At 39.0% G+C, this 22807-nt stretch overlaps 1 protein-coding gene across 2 annotated transcripts in view; it reads left to right on the top strand.

The window, feature by feature from the left end:
* The window catches only part of DEPDC1B (DEP domain containing 1B), a 116243-nt gene that overhangs the window by 30048 nt on the left and 63388 nt on the right, over positions 1-22807 (top strand). The gene's annotated exons all lie outside the window — the stretch shown is intronic.

Genomic DNA, 22807 nt, shown 5'->3' with positions numbered 1-22807 from the left:
GTGCATATATATTTACAACTGTTATATCTTCTTCTTGGATTGATCCCTTGATCATTATGTAGTGTCCGTCCTTGTCTCTTGTAACATTCTTTATTTTAAAGTCTATTTTATCTGATATGAGTATTGCTACTTCAGCTTTCTTTGATTTCCATTTGCATAGAATATCTTTTTCCATCCCCTCACTTTCAGTTTATATGTGTCTCTAGGTCTGAAGTGGGTCTCTTGTAGACAGCATATATATGGGTCTTGTTTTTTATCCATTCAGCCAGCCTGTGTCTTTTGGTTGGAGCATTTATTCCATTCACGTTTAAGGTAATTATTGATATGTATGTTCTTATGACCATTTTCTTAATTGTTATAGGTTTGTTTTTGTAGGTCCTTTTCTTCTCTTGTGTCTCCCACTTAGAGAAGTTCCTTGAGCATTTGTTGTAGAGCTGGTTTGGTGGTGCTGAATTCTCTTAGCTTTTGCTTTTCTGTAAAGCTTTTGATTTCTCCATTGAATCTGAATGAGATCCTTGCCGGGTAGAGTAATCTTGGTTGTAAGTTCTTCCCTTTCATCACTGTAATTATGTCCTGCCACTCCCTTCTTGCTTGTAGAGTTTCTGCTGAGAAATCAGCTGTTAAACTTATGGGAGTTCCCTTGTATGTTATTTGTCGTTTTTCCCTCGCTGCTTTCAATAATTTTTCTTTGTCTTTAATTTTTTCCAATTTGATTACTTTTTGTCTCAGCGTGCTTCTCCTTGGGTTTATCCTGTATGGGACTCTCTGTGCTTCCTGGACTTGGGTGGCTATTTCCTTTCCCATGTTAAGGAAGTTTCTGACTATAATCTCTTCAAATATTTTCTTGGGTTTTTTCTCTCTCTCTTTTCCTTCTGGGACCTCTATAATGCGAATGTTGTTGCGTTTCATGTTGTCCCAGAGGTCTCTTAGGCTGTCTTCATTTCTTTTCATTCTTTTTTCTTTATTCTGTTCCGTGGCAGTGAATTCCAGCATTCTGTCTTCCAGGTCACTTCTCTGTTCCTCTGCCTCAGTTATTCTGCTGTTGATTCCTTCTAGTGTATTTTTCATTTCAGTTATTGTATTGTTCATCTCTGTTTGTTTGTTCTTTAATTCTTCTAAGTCTTTGTTACACATTTCTTGCATCTTCTCGATCTTTGCCTCCATTCTTTCTCTGAGGTCCTGGATCATCTTCACTATGATTATTCTGAATTCTTTTTCTGGAAGGTTACCTATCTCCACTTCATTTAGTTGTTTTTCTGGGGTTTTAGCTTGTTCCTTCATCTGGTACATAGCCCTCTGCCTTTTCATCTTGTCTGTCTTTCTGTGAATGTGGTTTTTGTTCCACAGGCTGCAGGACTGTAGTTTTTCTTGCTTCTGCTGTCTGCCCTCTGGTGGATGACGCTATCTAAGAGGCTTGTGCAAGTTTCCTGATGGGAGGGACTGGTGGTGGGTAGAGATGGCTGTTGTTCTGGTGGGCAGAGCTCAGTAAAACTTTAATCCTCTTGTCTGCTTATGAGTGGGGCTGGGTTCCCTCCCTGTTGGTTGTTTGGCCTGAGGCGACACAACACTGGAGCCTACCCGGGCTCTTTGGTGGGGCTAATGGAGAACTCTGGGAGGGATCACGCCAAGGAATACTTCCCAGAACTTCTGCTGCCAGTGTCCTTTGCCCTTGTCCTCATGGTGAGACACAGCCACCCCCTGCCTCTGCGGGAGACCCTCCAACACTAGCGCGTAGGTCTGGTTCAGTCTCCTGTGGGGTCACTGCTCCTTCCCCTGGGTCCCCATGCACACACTGCTTTCTGTGTGTGCCCTCCAAGAGTGAAGTCTCTGTTCCTCCCAGTCCTGTCAAAGTTCTGCAATCAAATCCCGCTAGGCTTCAAAGTCTGTTTCTCTAGGAATTCCTCCTCCTGTTGCTGGATCCCCAGGTTGGGAAGCCTGACGTGGGGCTCAGTACCTTCACTCCAGTGGGTGGACTTCTGTGGTATAAGTGTTCTCCAGTTTGTGAGTCACCCACCCAGCAGTTATGGGATTTGATTTTATTGTGATTGTGCCCTTCCTCCCATCTCATTGTGGCTTCTCCTTTGTCTTTGCATGTGGGGTATCTTTTTTGGTGAGTTCCAGTGTCTTGCTGTCGATGATTGTTCAACAGTTAGTTGTGATTCAGGTGCTCTCGCACAAGGGAGTCCTAGTATAACTTTTGATTCCTCCTCCCAAATTTAAGTACTAAGAGCCTACTGTTGACTGGGAGCCTTACCAATAATAATTAACTGTCAGTTAACACATACTTTGTATGTTATATGTATCATATACTGTAGTCTTACAATGAAATAAGTTAGAGAAAAGAAAATCATAAGGAAGAGAAAATACATTTATAGTACTATACTATATTTGTTATATTCATTCATTCTTTTTTTTTTTTAAGATTCCACATGCAAATGAAAATAAACAATATTTGTCTTTCTCTGACTTATTTTGCTAAGCATAATACCCTTCAGGTCCATCTATGCTGTTGCAGATGGCAAAATTTCATTTTTTTTATGGCTGGGTAATATTCCATTGTATATATCTACCACATCTTCTTTATCCACTCATCTGTTGATGGACACTTAGGTTGCTTCCATATCTTGGTTGTTGTAAATAATGCTGCTATGAACATTGGGGTGCATATAATCTTGAATTGGTGTTCATTTTCTTTAGAGATAAACCCAGGAGTGCAATTGCTGGGTCATATGGTCATTCTAGTTTTAGTTTTTTGAGGAAACTCCATACTGTTTTCCATAGTGGCTATACCAATTTACCTTCCCACCAACAGTGTACTAGGGTTCCCTTTTCTCCACATCCTCAGTAACACTTATATTTGTTGCCTTTTTGACAATAGCCATTTTGACAGGTTTGACATGATATCTCATTGATTTTTAAAAAACATTTATTTATTTTAATTAATTTTTTTTTGGCTGCGTTGGGTCTTCGTTGCTGTGTGCCGGCTTCTCATTGCAATGGCTTCTCTTGTTGCGGTGCGGGCTTCTCATTGCAGTGGCTTCTCGTTGCGGAGCACGGGCTCTAGGTGCGCAGGCTTCAGTAGTTGTGTGTGGGCTCAGTAGTTGTGGCTCACGGGCTTAGTTGCTCCACGGCATGTGGAATCTTCCCAGACCAGGGCTTGAACCCGTGTCCCCTGCATTGGCAGGTGGATTCGTAACCACTGCGCCAACCAGGGAAGTCCTTCTCATCGTGGTTTGGATTTGCATTTCCCTGATGATTAGCGATGTTGAACATCTTTTCATGTGCCGGTTGGCCATAAAACTCCAAGAAGAAAACAGACAGTACACTCTGACATAAGTCTTAGCAGTATTTTTTTTGCATCTGTCTTCTCAGGCAAGGGAAAGAAAATAAAAAATAAACAAATGGGACCTAATTAAACTTAAGAGCTTTTGCCCAGCACAGGAAACCACTGACAAAATGAAGACATCCTACTGAATGGGAGAAAATATTTGGAAAGCATATGTATGATAAAGGGTTAATACCCAAAATATATAAACAGCTCATACAACTCAATATCAGAAAAACAAACAACCTGATTAAAAAATGGGCAGAAGACCTGAATAGCCATTTTTCCAAAAAAGACATACAGACAGTGTTTATTGATACTGTAAGTTTACATCATCTGTTTACAAGATGAATTGTCTGTCAGTATGTAACATCAATATTGTCTTATATGGTACAAAACACTGTAGATGTTATATGTATCACTAACACTAGACATCACAAATGAAAAGATAATGTGATAACTCTTAAACTCTCCCTTCAAATGTTTCATAAATTTAGGATTTAAAAGAATATCTTAAAAAAAAGATAATGTGAAAAAGAAATTCATATTTATTTACAGGTATAATCATCCATGCATTGATAACAAAGAAGCAACAATATGATTGCTCCATAGTAGACTACCCTATACACTAGTGTATGAATTCTTACAAAATTTTTGTGGCATACAGTATTACAGTCATATAATACTGTTACATGTAAGAAAAAAAAGCCACTTACGTGTGATGATAGGCTGATACATGGTTTCTCCAAACACAAGAGAGAGAGGCATATGGTATGGTAATATAATTCTTTGAAAGCAAGGTTATGAAATAGTAAGAAAAGTAACACAGTAGTAGTTTTATATTAAATATCACTCATCTTATGCCTATGTAAGGATAGGCTATTCACTTCGAGTCTTGCACAGGATGTTCTACACAATGAATACTTAGGTGATGATGATGATGATGATGATGACACAAAAATGTCTCGTACAGTCCTTCTGTACAGTTATGAGATTTTCACATGAAGACACACTCATACACAACAGATAAACTTATTAACTGTACGGGATGATGATTATTTACTATTCATTAGGTATAAGTGGATCATCATAAAGGCTTCATCCTTGTATTCACAATGAGTAGGCTGAGGGGGAGGAGGGAGAGGAAGGGTTGGTCTTGCTGTCTCAGGGGTGACAAGAGGTGGAAGAGGAGGAGGAGGTGGAAGGGGAGGGAGGAGAGGCAGGCACACGTGGTGAACTTTACAGAATACATCATAATTTCTGACTGTTTTGCTTTTTCATTTGTCTAAAAATGTTTCTATATGGTATCAATCCTTCTTCTACCATTTGCTTTAGTTTCAGTGCCTGTATCATAGAAGGGTCCATGCTGTAAAAGAAGTCAAAAGCAGTCTTGAATAATTGGAATCCTCTGCCAGATTGTCTAATGTCAATTTGTTTTCTGACACTGCTCCTTCTGTATCTTCTTCCTCATTGTCTGGCACTGGTTAGGAAGCACCCATCTCCATCAAGTTGTCTTCTGTTATTTCTTCTGGTGTGGTGTCTATTAGCTTTTGAATTTCTCCTAGATCCATGTCTTGAACCCTTCAACCTCCACCTTTTTTGTCATATCCACAATATCCTTCATGATTTCCTTGATTGGCTCTTTAGTAATAACTATGAAGTCATGTACAACATCTGGACATATTTGTCTCCAGCAGGAATTTATTGTTTCAGTCTTGACAGCTTTCACAGCTTTTTCTGTAACAACGATGGCATATTCAGTGATGTAATCCTTCCAGACTTTCATGACGTTCTCTCGATTAGGGTTCTCTTCCATAATGTGACAGTCCTTTCCATAAGGTACTGTGTGTATTAGCCTTAAAGGTCCTTATGATCTCCTGATGTAGAGGCTGAATTAGAGACGTTGTGTTTGGGGGCAAGTAGACCACTTTGACGCCTTCAGTGTTGAACTCATGGGGTTCTGGGTGGCCAGGGGCATTGTCCAATATCAAAAGAACTTTAAAAGGCAGTCCCTTACTGGCAAGATATTTTCAGGGACAAAGCATCGATGGAACTGGTCCAGAAAAGGGGTTCTCGTTGTCCAGACCTTCTTCTTGTACAACCAGAAGACTGGCAGCTGGTGTTTAGCTTTCCCTTCAAGGCTCATGGGTTAGCAGCTTTTTATAGATAAGGGCAGTCCTGATCGTAAACCCGACTGCATCTCCACACAGCAATAGAGTTAGCCTGTCCCTTCCTGCCTTAAATCCTGGTGCTCACTTTTCTTCCTTACTAATAAATGTTCTTTGTGGCATTTTGCCCCCAGAATAGGGTACTTTCGTCTGTGTTAAAAACCTGTTAAGGCAGATATCTGAGTTTCTCCTCATTGATTTTCTTAATGGTGTCGGGGAATTCATGTGCTGCATCTTGGTCAGCAGAAGCTGCTTGTCCTGTTATCTTGACATTTTTTAAGCCAAACCTTTTTCTGAAATTACTAAACCATCCCTTGCTGTTATTAAATTCTCCAGTTTTAGATCCTTCACCTTCCTTTTGCTTTAAGTTTTCATATAATGATTTTGCTTTTCCTCGAATCATATTAGAGTCTATATGCCTTTCTTATAGCAATCCTGTACCTACCTAAAAACTGCATTTTCAACGTGAGATAAAAAGGTATTTCTCAAAAAGTGCAAGGTTTTTGCACCTGCTGGATTATTAGCAGCAGCAACAGCTTCACGAATTTTTTTTTTTTTTTACAATGTTCCTTACACTGAATTCATTTGTCTTGAACTGGTGGACAACCACAGCTTCCGACCTCAATCTATGGAACATATCAAGGAATTCGACTTTTTCTTGTCATGTCATGACTTTTCTCTGCTTCTTGGGAGCACTTCCAGCATCACTAGTGGCACTTTGTATGGGTCCTGTGGTGTTATGCAAGCTTTACGGCCCTAAACATGATGAAAAATACATGAGAACAGTGAGAGATCACTTTTTACTTCAAAACGCAATTTACTGGAGATATGAACTGCTCCCGTGGAGATGATGAGCGTCACAGGGCATTTTAAGCAGGTATTGGCAATACTTGAGCTCACTGTAATGGCAACAGGAAGTGGCTACCAAATTACTAGTAGTACATTGTGTACCCAGTTAATTCTATGCAGTTTTAATACCGCATTTTTATGTTTGTTTACCTTTTTCTCAACTGCAAATGGTGCCATGTACAGTCTGTAAGAGTTTGTGTGTAAGTTTTGACCAATTTTAACTTTTTATAATAGATTTGTATATATTTTATGGTAGTAAATGATAAAATAGACTAGTCTCTACATATAGTTTATGCATTCAGGACATACCTAACTTTTTCTTAATTTTTTTTGATAGTTCTAGGCTACATCGTTTGTCTGTTAGTTTTTTTTCAAATTGTTGCAGATCTACAAAAAAATTTCCACTATGTTTATAGAAAAAAATCCGTGTGTAAGTGGACTCACGCAGTTCAAACCCATGTTGTTCAAGGGTCAACTGTGATATAGATCATGTGGGCATCAATCAGTTCTTCTCAGTTAATCCTAAAACTGTAACTTTCTGAGAAGAGTGGGAACTTGCCTTGAGTTGCAGTTTATAAGACTAGACTTATAAAAGTCGTTGAAAGATGCCTGATACATAGCATGCACTTACACTGTTTGAATTGATTTGAAGTCATCACACAGAAAGGAGTACAGATTAATAGAAGATTCTGTTAATTCAAGTCCTCTGAGAAGAGAAGGAGATGCCAGGAAGGGACTAGATGTGCAGGCATTATAATGCTACGGTTGGTGCGGGGGGGCGGGGCACCTGGAAAGGATAAAGGGAAGGCAAGAGGAGTTGAGGTGAGCCTTCAGACTGTGATGCAGATCTGACCTCTGTGGAAAGCAGAGAAGGAAAGAGGAATCAGGAAGGAAGAGCCTAAGCCCACAGGGTGCAATTCTGAGAAGGTCTCGGCCGGGCCGATGTGATGGGGAGGCCTTGGGCAAAGGTTGCCTGCTGGAGGAGTCCTGTGCCTTCTGGTGGGATTGGCCTGCCTCCATATCCGCACTGTGCTCACTGATGTGCTGGAAGCATCCTGGGGGAAGCGTGAAATGTGCAGCAGCTAGAGGCTGGAGGCTGTCCTGGAGGCTGCTGCTCTTTTTTTCTTAATTTTTAAAATTTATTTATATTTATTTTTGGCTGTGTTGGGTCTTCGTTTCTGTGCGAGGGCTTTCGCTAGTTGCAGCAAGCGGGGGCCACTCCTCATCGCGGTGCGCGGGCCTCTCACTATCGCGGCTTCTCTTGTTGCGGAGCACAAGCTCCAGATGCGCAGGCTCAGTAGTTGTGGCTCACGGGCCTAGTTGCTCCGCGGCAAGTGGGATCTTCCCAGACCAGGGCTCGAACCCGTGTCCCCTGCATTGGCAGGCAGATTCTCAACCGCTGCGCCACCAGGGTAGCCCAGGCTGCTGCTCTTGAAGGGAGATATGAGCCGTGCACCTCCATGGCTGGCACTGTCCATTTCTGGTGCTGCACAGATCTGCTTCTCCACATGTGTTTATAGGCCTTTCTTCCTGGGGCAAAATCTAGGAGATGGAAATTACTAGGAAGAATATGTTCTCTGCTGCTGTAGCTGATCTCATGGATGCAACTGGTGCTGATTCTTTCCCTTCTCCACTCTCCATTGTAGATTCTCCCACCCTCAGCTGTCATGTTGGCAGACTTTGGGTGTATTACCTAGAAGTGTGACCCAGAAGTTCATTCTGAGAATCTGGACCCTTGATAGCCGTGAACTTCTCAGGTGTGATGTTGGTGCACATGCCCATTCATGGTACAGTGGGGCAAGGGAGTACAAGAGGTGCACGGGTAGTCATTCCTTCCTGCCCCCGGGGGCTGAGAGCAGCCCTGCCTCGTCCTGCTGGTCAGGATCAGTTACCCCTGCTATGACAGGGGTTCCTATTCTTGCCTGTTGCTCCCTGCTGTGGCTCCTGGCAAGAGTACTTACTTCTCTTTGGGGGACAGAACTTCTAACTGCAGAGCCCAGGGTTGTAGGGATGGGAAGCACAAAGTCCCCCAGTGGGTCACTGGGAGGGATGGTAAGAAGGGCTACTCCTACTTCCACCCCTTGGTCCCAGGACGTGTATTCATGTGTATATTGGACCCAGCACTGTATAAAGCCCTCTGACTTAATTCATACACTATTCCATTGTCCTGTATGTCCACCTTGTCTCCAGTACCGTCTCGATTACAGTAGGTTTATAATAAATCTTGAATTCAGATAATGACCCCTAACTTCTTTTTTTTTTCCAAAATTGTTTTGGCTATTCTAGTTCTTTTGTCTTTTCATATAAATTTTAGAATCAACTTGTTTATTTCTATAAAAATTTCTTTTGAGATTTGGAATGAAATTGTGTGGAATCCATAGATCAGCTTGGGGAGATATGATAACAAAATTGAGCCTTCCAAATCATCATGGTGTATCTCTCAGTTAATTTAGGTTTTAAATCTCTCAGCAGTGTTTGTAGCTTTAAGTATAAAGATTCTGCACAAGTTTTGGAGATTTAGATCTAAGTAGTTCATGTTTTTTGGTGCTATTGTAAATGGTGGTAGTTTTCCCTATAGATCTTGTGCATTTCTTTTATTTTTTTGTCATAGGTATTTAATATATTTTATTTTGTTGTAAATGGAATTTATTTTCTAAATAGTTATTGCTGATCTAAAGTAGGAATGTCTTTCAGATCAGATCATATCTCTCCCCTTCTTGAAAATACTCATTTGATTCTTTACTCATAGAGGAATCTTTATTCATACAGAATACGGAATGATTCTGAGCTTGTAGTTCAAAGAGTTCCTCAGTTTATCAAGTAACTTTTTCTAGCTTCATCCATCATTGTCCTTCCCTCAGATACTTTTAGTTCCTGATGCACCTTTAAGCAGTATCGTGAGATGTAATCATTGGCAGTTTTTCAACATTTAAGTGATACAGTACTATATACCACTATTGGGCTCGAAAAATATGTTGAATGGGTTTACAGAGCATAGTGAAACCCAGAAAAATACTATAAATTTGCCTAACCCATGGGTTTCTGGGAAACAGTGGTCTCAGAGAGATCAGCTCCTATAATAATCACTACTGGATTGCTTTTTTTAATACAAAGGCTTTAGGCTACTAAGGCAAAGAGGCAGGGTGGTAAAAGTTGTAGATGCTGCAAATTTCTACAGATGCTAAAGGAAAAATTTTAGTATATATTGTGGAAAGGACTTTAAGTCATTCTGTCCTCTGTCATTTATGAGTGAAATTTATTAAGATTTATAAACTTTGTTTTCCTTGGGGTTTAGATGCCCTAGAATATTTTTATTGATTGATTAGGTAATGAATTCTGGTTTGTTTCAAGTACATTCATCAAAGGATAGTAGCTTTGGTATGGATTATTTTTTAATTGCTTTTTTCCAACCAGTATTTGGCAACAGAGGTGGCAGTAGGAGACCTGGATTATTTTGTTGAATGATTAGCTGTGGCCAATTCCTTTTCTGGCCTCACATTTTTCAGTGTGCAAATGTGGAGTTTGTGCTAGATCATTCTAAAGGGACTTTGTAATTTTGGAATCCATGATCATGTTGGGATTAAATTTATAGTTGGTGTTTATTTATTTATTTTTTGGCCATGCCTTGCAGCCTGCAGGATCCCAGCTCCCCAATTAGGGGAGCGAACCCGGGCCCTTGGCAACGAAAGCAAGGAGTCCCAACCACTGGACCGCCAGGGAATTCCCTATAGTTTTTAAAGACAAATGTTGCCCGCTAGAGAGAGCTCTGCTCTATTTGAATGTCCTCAGTCTTGAGAAATACATGTTTCATGCAAGAGTGCATAAACTATATTTGAACAATTTATATAGGAATAACAAAGCAAACACTTAACTACCCACAATTTATTTCTTCTCTAGAGAGGTCATCAATATCCTGACCTCATTTGTTAATGTGTTAATAATTTCCTTGCTTTTCTTTATTGTTTTAACACTTAGATTTGTATCCTTAAACAATATAGTATTTTTAAAAAAAATATTTTATTTATTTATTTTTATATTTATTTTTGGCTGTGTTGGATCTTCGTTTCTGTGCGAGGGCTTTCTCTAGTTGCGGCAAGCGGGGGCCACTCTTCATCGCGGTGCGCGGGCCTCTCACTATCGCGGCCTCTCCCGTTGCGGAGCACAGGCTCCAGACCGCAGGCTCAGCAGCTGTGGCTCACGGGCCCAGTTGCTCCGTGGCATGTGGGATCTTCCCAGACCTGGGCTCGAACCCATGTCCCCTGCATTAGCAGGCAGATTCTCAACCACTGCGCCACCAGGGAAGCCCCAATTTTTGTTTGAAACATTTTTCTTTGTTTTGAACTTTATATTAAAGATATCAAAGAGTGTATGTTCTCTGACTTATTCTTTTGTTGCTCATGATTTTTGAGATTTCATCCATGTTGGTGTGTTTAATTATATTCGTGGAATTTCCTCAGCTGTATTATGTTCTATTATATTGATATAATCTCTGTAATCTGTCTCTTCTCCTGTCAGTAGAGATTTGGGTTGCTTTGAGTTTTTTGCTATTATAAACAATGCTGCCATCAACATTTATGAACATGTATCCTTTGCACATGTGTGTTTCTTTAGGTTACCCAGAGTTACCGAGGAATGGAATTAGTATACAGGATATGGGTATGTTCATATGTGCATGTTCAACTTTACTAGGTCATGCCAGCTGTTTTCCGTAGTGAATATGCAAATTTTTATTTCAGTAGTAGAAAATATTTGATATTGGCTGACTCTACCTTTTGCCGATCTGTGAAATGATCTTTCATTGTGATGTTATTTTGAATTTCCTTGATTGCTAATGAGATTAAGTATCTTTTTTTTTAATTGAAGTAGAGTTGATTTGCAATATTGTGTTAGTATCAGGTGTACAACAAAATGACTTGGTATCATATATTCTTTATTTTTTGATTCTTTTCCATTATAGGTTATTTCAAGATATTGAATGTAGTTCCCTGTCCTATACAGTAAATCCCTGTTGTTTATTTTGTACATGGTCGTGTGTATCTGTTAATCCCATACTCCTAATTTATCCTCCCCCACCCCGAGATTAAGTATCTTTTTATATGTTTATTCATCATTCCTGATTCCACACCTGTAAGTGCCTGCTTCATGTCTTTGTCTTCTCTACAGGGTTTTTTTTTCTTATAAATACTTAGCAGTTTAAAAAAATATTCTGGATATTAATCCTTTGTCAATTATATAGATTACAAAATCTCACTTTTTTTTCACCTTATGGTGTCTTGATGAACAGAAAAGTTTTTAATTGTGATATAAGTGAATGTATCAGGCTTTTTTTTTTATACCGTGTGGTTTTTATGTCTTGCTTAAAAAAATTCCTTTATTGCCCAAGGTCAGAGAGATATTTTCTTATATTGTGCCCTGAATTTTATGGTTTTGCCCATGATTCTTATTCATAGTGTGATTTTGGGATTGTTCTGGTTTTCTACTGCTGAAAAACAATTTACCCCAAACTTTAATGGCTGAAAGCAACCATTTTATTTAGCTCATGGTTTTTGTGTCAAGGATGTAGAAAAAGCTCAGCTGGCAGTTTGCCCCTTACCCACAAAGCATTAGTTGGGCTAGAAAATTCACTTCCAAGACGGCTTCTTTCTCTGCTCACAACAGTGGTGTCTTTGTGCTTCCTGGCTCCTTTCTCTTTCTACATGAGCTTTTATCCTCTAGGGCATCTCCCATGGCTTGTGCTTCTTGCAGCATGATGGGCTTAGGGTAGTTGCTATTCTTATAGCAACTATAATAGCAAGGGGTTGTTGGCTTCTAAGAGGTATGTTCCAAGAATGAGCATCCCAAGAGCAAGTATTTACAATAGGCAAGAAGAGGAAACTGCCAGGCAGCTAAGATCTATGCCTGGAGTTGGCAAAGCGTCACTTCTGCTTATTCTATTTATTCAAAAGAATCACGGCGCTCACTCACGTTCAAAGGAGTAGAGAAATAATCTCCTCCTGTTGATGGGGAGTGTTAAAGTCACATTGTGGAAGAGGCATAAAGAATGGGAGATAATGTCGTGGCCATCCTTGAAAAATACAATCTGACCACAACAACATTCGTTTGCAAACTATATTCACCCCCTTCCTCAAGACTCCCAAAATTCATCCTGTTATGGCATCACATACAGGAATCAGTAGCCCATACATTGCACTTCTAAAATGCAGTTGAGGGACTTCCCTGGTGGCGCAGTGGTTAAGAATCTTCCTGCCAATGCAGGGGACACGGGTTCGAGCCCTGGTCTGGGAAAATCCCACGTGCTGTGGAGCAACTAAGCCTGTGCGCCACAACTACTGAGCCTGTGCTCTAGAGCCCGCGAGCCACAACTACTGAGCCCACGTGCCACAGCTACCGAAGCCCACACACCTAGAGCCCGTGCTCTGCAACAAAGAGAAGCCACTGCAATGAGAAGCCTGTGCACTGCAATGAAGAGTAGCCCCCACTCGCTGCAACTAGAGAAAGCCCGCACGCAGCAGTGAAGACCCAACACAGCCAAAAATGAATAAATAAATAAATAAATAAATTTAATAAATTAGGAGGAAGCCATTTGATGCCTAAAAAAAAAAAAAGTAAATTAAAAAAAAATGCAGTTGAACATATGTCTGCCATTCCTTGATTAGGTCACAGTTCTGCTTCCTGGGAGTGATTCTGTGTGGTTCCTGCCTACACCCTTGTACTCTTAGCTATAATTTCTGAGTCATTCTGGCCCATGACTGCAGTGGAAATCTTTCTCAGATGCTTCCTGCTTATAGAAGCTTGAGATTCTTGACTGTTCTTTTAATTTTCAATTGTTTCTTTTTTAGTCCAAGTGGCTGGTGATTCTGTTAGTACTATTATCTTTAAAATGCTGTGGCTTTTCTATGAATTTCATTGTGCTTTAATCCATTAGACAAAAGTCACACTCATAAATCTCTTTGAGATAGACTCTCCCCTGCCTTGGGCTGTTATAAGTCTGCTGTGGTACAACACTATTAAGATTCTTAAAGTACTGCTTTATAAGGTACCACCTTAAATTTTCCTGAAGTTATAGCAAAAGTTTTATAGCCACACACTTGTGACTGCTCTGAGACAGTAGTTTACTGGAAACATCTTGAATTTGATATTTGTTATAAGACCATTTTTACTCTGAGAACCTTTTGCTGGGAGAGATTAGGGATGAGAAATAGCTTTGTTTTCAAATCATTCACATCACGACTCCTTTATATTGCCTCTAAATTCTGCTTAAAAACTAAAAAGTTCCTTCTTCAGTTTCTCTCTCTTTGTCTATATCTTGTTATCAAGGCTAAAAGAAACAAGTCGGCACTTTGAACATTCATCCTGGAAAACTCCTTAGATCCATCTTTTGTATTTTCCTTGTTACCGAAGGTGCCAGTTTTAACTGAACTTTATGCCACTATGTAACATGGGTCTTTCTCCATCTTCCAATAACAACTTCCTCGCTGTTCTTCCAGCCTCCACTAACAAGTCTCTCTGAGCTCCTTCAGACCTCCACTCACTCCCTGGCCCTGATGCCACACACTTCTGTTCTGGTTATCTATTGTTGTGTAACAAAGCTATGCCCAAACCTAGTGGCTTAAAACAATCATTGTAATTTTTACGTAATTTTGTGGGTTGGGAATTTGGAAGAACTTAGCTGGACATCAGCTGAGGCTGCGGAATCCACCTCCATGATAACTTCTTCATCCACAAGTCTGGAACTTTGCTGCTCCTTGACCTCAATTTCTTTCCATGCAGGGTCTCATCTTCTAGGGCCTCTTCCTGTTGCTTAGGCATCTCACAGCATGCTGGGCTCAGGGTAGTCGCACTTCTTACGTGATGACTGGTTTCCAAGAGGGAGCTTTGCAAGAATGAATGATACAAGAGCAAGAGTTCCAAGAGGCAGGAAGAAAGTTTCAGGCTAGTTAAAGGCTAGTGCCCAGAACTGCCACACTGTCACTTCTGCCATCTTCTATTTATCAAATCAGTTAGAGAGGGCTCACCCTAACTCAGATACACTCTACCTCTTGTTGGGGTAGTGGCAAGATCACATTGCAGAAGCACGTGTAGGTGGGAGGTAATGTTGCAAAACATCTTTGGAAGTGCAGTCTGCCACCGGGATGCAATATCACTGTTCCCAAATGGATAACCAATTGGATCAGACTACTTTATTGAACAGTCTGTACTTTTTCATTGATCTGTAATGTCTGTTCTGTCATAAATCAGGTTTCTAAACATGTGTGTATTTGTTTTAGATTGCCTGTTTTTACTCATGGTTTACAACTGGGGGCCATTCTGCAGGGGACAATATTTGGAGACATTTTTGGTTGTCACGCTTGGGAGAACATGCTGCTAGCATCTAGTGGATCTGCACAGTGTGCAGAACTGCCTCCCACGACAAAGAATTATACAGCACAAATGTCAATAATTCTGAGTTGAGGAATCATGGTCCATGCCACCAGTATCATCCTACCGTATTATCTTAGTTAGCTTAATAGCTGGTGCAGTAAGTCACCTCACTTTGCTTTCCTTCTTTAAGAATGTCTTGATTATATTTGGTCCCTTGCATTTCCGTATAAATTTTAGAATCAGTTTATCTTGTGTCATGGAAAACTTTATATGTTGACTGGAATTTCGTTGTAACTATATATCTTCATGATGAAAATTGATATTTTATGATATTGAATCTTCTTATTCACTAACATGATATCTCTATCAATTTAGTTCTTTGATGCCTTTTAATAAAACTTTATAATTTTCTTATTAAAGAGCTTGCAAATCTTTTGTGCAAGATTTGCTCTCTTGGCCAGGTAGCTGCTGGGCTTTTAATAAGTTGTGTTCCTCTTTTGGGCCTTAATTCCCCTAAGTGAAAAATGTGACATTTGGAATAGAGATGACATGATTAAAACGTTAGAAATTGAACACTGTCAATGCACAAAATACAGGTGGTCCTCTAGAGGGGGCTCTTCTGCATTTCATCTCAGGTCAGGTTAACAGTCGGCTGTGAAGATACCGCATCAGTACTGACAGCTGCAGATGTTACAGCACAGACCTCATCTCATGGGGCAGAGGAAGAAAGTGACTCCCTAGTATCTCATCAATCACAGTTCTCCACATAAGATATTCTGTTTTGGTCTTTGGAAGATATTACTTGTTTCTGGGTATGGGAATACAGGAAACATATTTTGAACCTAGGAGGAAATTTATGGATCATCCAATTTAATCCCTTAATTTAACAAGTAAAAAAGCTATGATTTAGAGACGCTTTCACTTTCCAAAGGACAAACAGTTTGTGAGAGAGCCAAGGTTGGAACTCAGGTCCATACTTTTCACACTATAGTTGAAGGAATGGGGAAAAGAAGTAAGCAGTGGGTGTTAGTGATGGGGTGGGGGTAGGGATTATGTTTAATTTTTAAAGGATTGAGAGGTGGGTGGTCTGTGAATTCCTGAAATTATATGCAATATTGTATATGTGAATGTGAGAGTGTATGTGTGTATGCGAGTGAGTGTGTATGTGTGTGCATGTGTGTGCATACACATGCTATACTTTGGCTGGAAATAGGACTTTTGCTGTGATTGTTGGCTTCTAAGAAATAGGATTGGACTTTGGTAAGCCAGCCTTTACTTACAAAGTAGGATAACTTTCACTGGAATCATTTGGAAATACCTGCGTTGGTAACTTGAGTACCAGAAATTTAAGCTGTCTTTCAGTTTATTTATCCTTAATTTGATTTAATGATTTCAAGACCTCTTTTTTTTCTTACTGACTCAAAACTGACTTTTCAAGTAAAGTGCAGTTATTGGATGTTCTTTTCAGAGAAGATGAAGCTCAACTTCTCTCTGTTAGTCATCCTTTTTGAAGTCTATTGTGACTGTTTTTGAAATGTTTCTCCATAGTTCTCTTATTATTTATGATTCTTCTGATTCACCTCAATACAAACTTTCCTTGTAAACAGTAGACATTTTAAAATTCTTTATTTCTGCAGTTGCCTTATGAATAAAATCTTTATAGTTTATTTGGATTATTTTTTTGTGGATATCATGGACAAGATTTTAAGCCTTTATTTCGGCTTAAATAAAGAAAAAATGAAGAGAAAAAGTCATTACCTACTAACTTCTATGTCTACTTTTTAATTTATTTTATTTTATTTTTGGCTGCATTGGGTCTTATTTGCAGCACTCAGGATCTTTGTTGTGGCATGTGGGATCTTTCATTGCGGCGCGTGGGCTCTCAGTTGTGGTGTGTGGGCATGTCTCTAGTTGTGGTGCGCGGGCTCAGTAGTTGCAGTGTGTGGGCTGTCTAGTTGTGGCGTGAGGGTTCTGTAGTTGCAGCATGCAGGCTCTCTAGTTGTGGCTTGTGTGCCTCAGTAGTTGTGGTGTGTGGGCTTAGTTGCCCCGCAGCATGTGGGATCTTAGTTCCCCGACCAGGCATTGATCTCGCATCCCCTGCATTGGAAGGCGGATTCTTAACCACTGGACCACCAGGGAAGTCCCTATGTCAACTTTAAGAACTAGAGTTCTTGCATTGCTTTTTCAGTGCAATGCAATATATCCTTCTCTAGCAAGCTAACGGAAAAAGATGCTCTGAGAAAAATATGTATTTAATTACCTCTGTTGTTCTTTAGACTTCTATGTATTCATCCAAGGAATGATGATGTTGATTCCCAGGGGGAATAAAAACAGAAAGGAGTATAAAAGGGCAGAATAAGGATATTGGGAAGCTTTATATCTCCTCCGAGATGGATTTTTAGACTGAAGCTTCAGTCTCATTGTGAGGTGTTGGATATTCAAGGAGAGGAGGATTAATCTTTATTAGAAATAGTTATGAAAATGAATTTTAGGCCAAATGATTTTTGTGCTAATGTTAGTTTCCTCAACAAGTATTACTGAAGATTTATCTGTCAATAATTTCTATTTGCATACTTACCACCTAAAAGTTTCAGCAGGAGTTATGAAGCAGTAAGGATTTTGAGCTGGGTGAAAGAAATGGCTTACCCTTGTATCCCATTAAGAGCATGTTTAATCATGAAAATCAAGTGACAGACCAAGGTTTATTTATTTATTTATTTAAAACTACATCACATGTTTGATTCCTGTTTTTCTTCATAAATGTTATTTAATGGGCATAATGAACAGATGTTTTTATTTAAAAAATTAAAAAAAAATTTTTTTTACTTCTTTAACGTCTTTATTGGAGTATAATTGCTTTAAAATTGTGTGTTAGTTTCTGCTATATAACAAAGTGAATCAGCTATACATATACATATATCCCCATATTTCCTCCCTCTTTCATCTCCCTCCCACCCTCCCCATCCCACCCCTCTAGGTGGACACAAAGCACCGAGCTGATCTCCCTGTGCTATGCGGTTGCTTCCCACTAGCTATCTATTTTACATTTGGTAGTGTATATATGTCCATGCCGCTCTCTCACTTTGTCCCAGCTTACCCTTCCCCCTTCCCGTGTCCTCAAGTCCATGCTCTACATCTGTGTCTTTATTCCTGTCCTGCCCTTAGGTACTTCAGAACCCTTTTTTTTTTTTTTAATTCCATATATATGTGTTAGCATATGGTATTTGTTTTTCTCTTTCTGACTTACTTCACTCTGCATGACAGTCTCTAGGTCCATCCACCTCACTATAAATAACTCAATTTCGTTTCTTTTTATGGCTGAGTAACATTCCATTGTATATATGTGCCACATCTTCTTTATCCATTCATCTGTCGATGGACACTTAGGTTGCTTCCATGTCATGGCTATTGTAAATAGAGCTGCAGTGAACATTGTGGTACATGACTCTTTTTGAATTATGGTTTTCTCAGGGTATATGTGCATTAGTGGGATTGCTGGGTTGTATGCTAGTTCTATTTTTAGTTTTCTGAGAAACCTCCATAGTGTTCTCCATACTGGCTGCATCAATTTACATTGCCACCAACAGTGCAAGAGGGTTCCCTTTTCTCCACACCCTCTCCAGCATTTATTGTTTGTAGATTTTTTCATGATGGCCATTTTGACCGGTGTGAGGTGATACCTCATTGTAGTTTTGATTTGCATTTCTCTAATGATTAATGATGTTGAGCATCCTTTCATGTGTTTGTTGGCAATCTGTATATCTTCTTTGGAGAAATGTCTATTTCGGTCTTCTGCCCATTTTTGGATTGGGTTTTATGTTTTTTTGATATTGAGCTGCATGAGCTGCTTGTAAATTTTGGAGATTAATCCTTTGTCAGTTGCTTCATTTGCAAATATTTTCCCCCATTCTGAGGGTTGTCTTTTCGTCTTGTTTATGGTTTCCTTTGCTGTGCAAAAGCTTTGAAGTTTCATTAGGTCCCATTTGTTTATTTTTATTTTTATTTCCATTTCTCTAGGAGATGGGTCAAAAAGGATCTTGCTGTGATTTATGTCATAGAGTGTTCTGCCTATGTTTTCCTCTAAGAGTTTGATAGTGTCTGGCCTTACATATAGGTTTTTAATCCATTTTGAGTTTATTTTTGTGTCTGGTGTTAGGGAGTGTTCTAATTTCATTCTTTTACATGTAGCTGTCCAGTTTTCCCAGCACCACTTATTGAAGAGGCTCTCTTTTCTCCACTGTATATTCTTGCCTCCTTTATCAAAGATAAGGTGACCATATGTGTGTGGGTTTATCTCTGGGCTTTCTATCCTGTTCCATTGATCTATATTTCTGTTTTTGTGCCAGTACCATACTGTCTTGATTACTGTAGCTTTGTAGTATAGCCTGAAGTCCGGGAGCCTGATTCCTCCAGCTCTGTGTTTCTTTCTCAAGCTTGCTTTGGCTATTCGGGATCTTTTGTGTTTCCATACAAATTGTGAAATTTTTTGTTCTAGTTCTGTGAAAAATGCCATTGGTAATTCGATAGGGATTGCATTGAATCTGTAGATTGCTTTGGATAGTATATTCATTTTCACAATGTTGATTCTTCCAATCCAAGAACATGGTACATCTCTCCATCTGTTTGTATCATCTTTAATTTCTTTCATCAGTGTCTTATAGTTTTCTTCAGACAGATCTTTTGTCTCCTTAGGTAGGTTTATTCCTAAGTATTTTATTCGTTTTGTTGCAATGGTAAATGGGAGTGTTTCCTAAATTTCTCTTTCAAAAATTTTATCATTAGTGTATAGGAATGCAAGAGACTTCGGTGCATTAATTTTGTATCCTGCTACTTTACCAAATTCATTGATTAGCTCTAGTAGTTTTCTGGTAGCGTCTTTAGGATTCGCTATGTATAGTATCATGTCATCTGCAAACAGTGACAGCTTTACTTCTTCTTTTCCAATTTGGATTCCTTTTATTTCTTTTTCTTCTCTGATTGCTGTGGCTAACACTTCCAAAACTATGTTGAATAATAGTGGTGAGAGTGGGCAACCTTGTCTTGTTCCTGATCTTAGTGGAAATGGTTTCAGTTTTTCACCATTGAGAACGATGTTGGCTGTGGGTTTGTCATATATGGCCTTTATTATATTGAAGTAACTTCCCTCTATGCCTACTTTCTGGAGGGTTTTTATCATAACTGGGTGTTGCCTTTGTCAAAAGCTTTTTCTGCATCTATTGAGATGATCATGTGGTTTTTCTCCTTCAATTTGTTAGTGTGGTTTATCACATTGATTGATTTGCGTATATTGAAGAATCCTTGCATTCCTGGGATAAACCCCACTTGATCATGGTGTATGATCTTTTTAATGTGTTGTTTGATTCTGTTGGCCAGTATTTTGTTGAGGATTTTTGCATCTATGTTCATCAGTGATATTAGCCTGTAGTTTTCTTTTTTTGTGACATCTTTGTCTGGTTCTGGTATCAGGGTGATGGTGGCCTCGCAGAATGAGTTTGGGAGTGTTCCTCCTTCTGCCATATTTTGGAAGACTTTGAGAAGGATAGGTGTTAGCTCTTCTCTAAATGTTTGATATTATTCTCCAGTGAAGCCATCTGGTCCTGGGCTTTTGTTTGTTGGAAGATTTTTAATCACAGTTTCAATTTTAGTGCTTGTGATTGGTCTGTATATATTTTATATTTCTTCCTGGTTCAGTCTCGGAAGGTTGTGCTTTTCTAAGAATTTTTCCGTTTCTTCCAGGTTTTGCATTTTATTGGCATATAATAACTTTTTGGCTTGTAGTAATCGCTCATGGTCCTTTGTATTTCTGCAGTGTCAGTTGTTACTTCTCCTTTTTTATTTCTAATTCTATTGATTTGAGTCTTCTCCCTTTTTTTCTTGATGAGTCTGGCTAATGGTTTATCAATTTTTTTTATGTGCTCAAAGAACCAGCTTTTAGTTTTATTGATCTTTGTTATTGTTTCCTTCATTTCTTTTTCATTTATTTCTGATCTGATCTTTATGCTTTCTTTCCTTCTGCTAACTTTGGGGTTTTTTTGTTCTTCTTTCTCTAATTGCTTTAGGTGTAAGGTTAGGTTGTTTGTTTGAGATGTTTCTTGTTTCTTGAGGTAAGATTGTATTGCTGTCAGCTTCTCTCTTAGAACTGCTTTTGCTGCATCCCATAGGTATTGGGTCGTCATGTTTTTATTGTCATTTGTTTCTAGGTATTTTTTGATTTCCTCTTTGATTTCTTCAGTGATCTCTTGGTTATTAAGTAGTGTATGGTTTAGCCTCCATGTGTTTGTATTTTTTACAGAATTTTTCCTGTAATTGATATCTAGTCTCATAGCATTGTGGTCAGAAAAGTTACTTGATACAATTTCAATTTTCCTAAATTTACCAAGGCTTTTTTGTGACTCAAGATATGATCTATCCTGGAGAATATTCCATGAGCACTTGAGAAAAAAGTGTAATCTGCTGTTTTTGGATGGAATGTCCAATAAATATAGGTTAAATCCATCTGTTTAATGTATCATTTAAAGCTTGTGTTTCCTTATTTATTTTCATTTTGGATGATCTGTCCATTGGTGAAAGTGGGGTGTTAAAGTCCCTTCTTCCTATTGTGTTATTGTCGATTTCCCCTTTTATGGCTGTTAGCATTTGCCTTATGTATTGAGGTGCTCCTATGTTGGGTGCATAAATATTTACAATTTTATCTCTTTTTTGTTGGATTGATCCCTTGATCATTATATAGTGTCCTTCTTTGTCTCTTGTACTAGTCTTTATTTTAAAGTCTGTTTTGTCTGATATGAGAATTGCTACTCCAGCTTTCTTGTGATTTGCATTTGCATGGAATATCTTTTTCCATCCCCTCACTTTCAGTCTGTATGTGTCCCTAGGTCTGAAGTGGGTCTCTTGTAGACAGCATATTTACGGGTCTTTTTTTTGTATCCATTCAGCCAGACAGTGTCTTTTGGTTGGAGCATTTAATCCGTTTACAATTAAGGTAATTATCAATATGTATGTTCCTATTACCATTTTCTTAATTGTTTTGGGTTTGTTATTGTAGGTCTTTTCCTTCTCTTGTGTTTCCTGCCTAGAGAAGTTCCTTTAGCATTTGTTGTAAAGCTGGTTTGGTGTTGCTGAATTCTCTTAGCTTCTGATTGTCTGTAAAGGTTTTAATTTCTCCATCGAATCTGAATGAGATCCTTGCTGGGTAGAGTAATCTTGGTTGTAGGTTTTTCCCTTTCATTACTTTAATTATGTCCTGCTACTCCCTTCTGGCTTGCAGAGTTTCTGCTGAAAGATCCGCTGTTAGCCTTATGTGGATTCCCTTGTATGTTATTTGTTGCTTTTCCCTTGATGCTTTTAATATTTTTTTGTATTTAATTTTTGATAGTTTGATTAATATGTGTCTTGGCTTGTTTCTCCTTGGATTTATCCTGTATGGGACTGTCTGTGCTTCCTGGACTTGATGTGACTATTTCCTTTCCCATGTTAAGGAAGTTTTCAACTATAATCTCTTCAAGTATTTTCTCAGTCACTTTTTTTTCCTCTTCTTCTTCTGGGACCCCTATAATTCGAATGTTGGTGCGTTTAATGTTGTCCCAGAAGTCTGTGAGATTGTCCTTAATTCTTTTCATTCTTTTTTCTTTATTCTGCTCTGCGGTAATTATTTCCACTATTTTATCTTCCAGGTCACTTATCCGTTCTTCTGCCTCAGTTATTCTGCTATTGATTCTTTCTAGAGAATTTTTAATTTCATTTATTGTGTTGTTCATCATTGTTTTTTTGCTCTTTAGTTCTTCTAGTTCCTTGTTAAATGTTTCTTGTATTTTCTCCATTCTATTTCCAAGATTTTGGATCATCTTTACTATCATTACTCTGAATTCTTTTTCAGGTAGACTGCCTATGTCCTCTCCATTTGTTTGGTCAGGTGGGTTTTTACCTTGCTCCTTAATCTGGAGCATCTGTGTATTTCTCTGTCTTCTCATTTTGCTTAACTTACTGTGTTTGGGGTCTCCTTTTTGCAGGCTGCAGGTTCTTCATTCCCGTTGTTTTTGGTGTCTGCTCCCATTGGGTAAGGTTGGTTCAGTGGGTTGTGTAGGCTTCCTGGTGGAGGAGACTG

Source organism: Balaenoptera musculus, chromosome 3 (genome assembly GCF_009873245.2).
Source record: "Balaenoptera musculus isolate JJ_BM4_2016_0621 chromosome 3, mBalMus1.pri.v3, whole genome shotgun sequence".
Classification (NCBI taxonomy): domain Eukaryota; kingdom Metazoa; phylum Chordata; class Mammalia; order Artiodactyla; family Balaenopteridae; genus Balaenoptera; species Balaenoptera musculus.
Note: the sequence above shows the minus strand (reverse complement) of the source record. Positions and strands in the feature narration are given on the sequence as shown.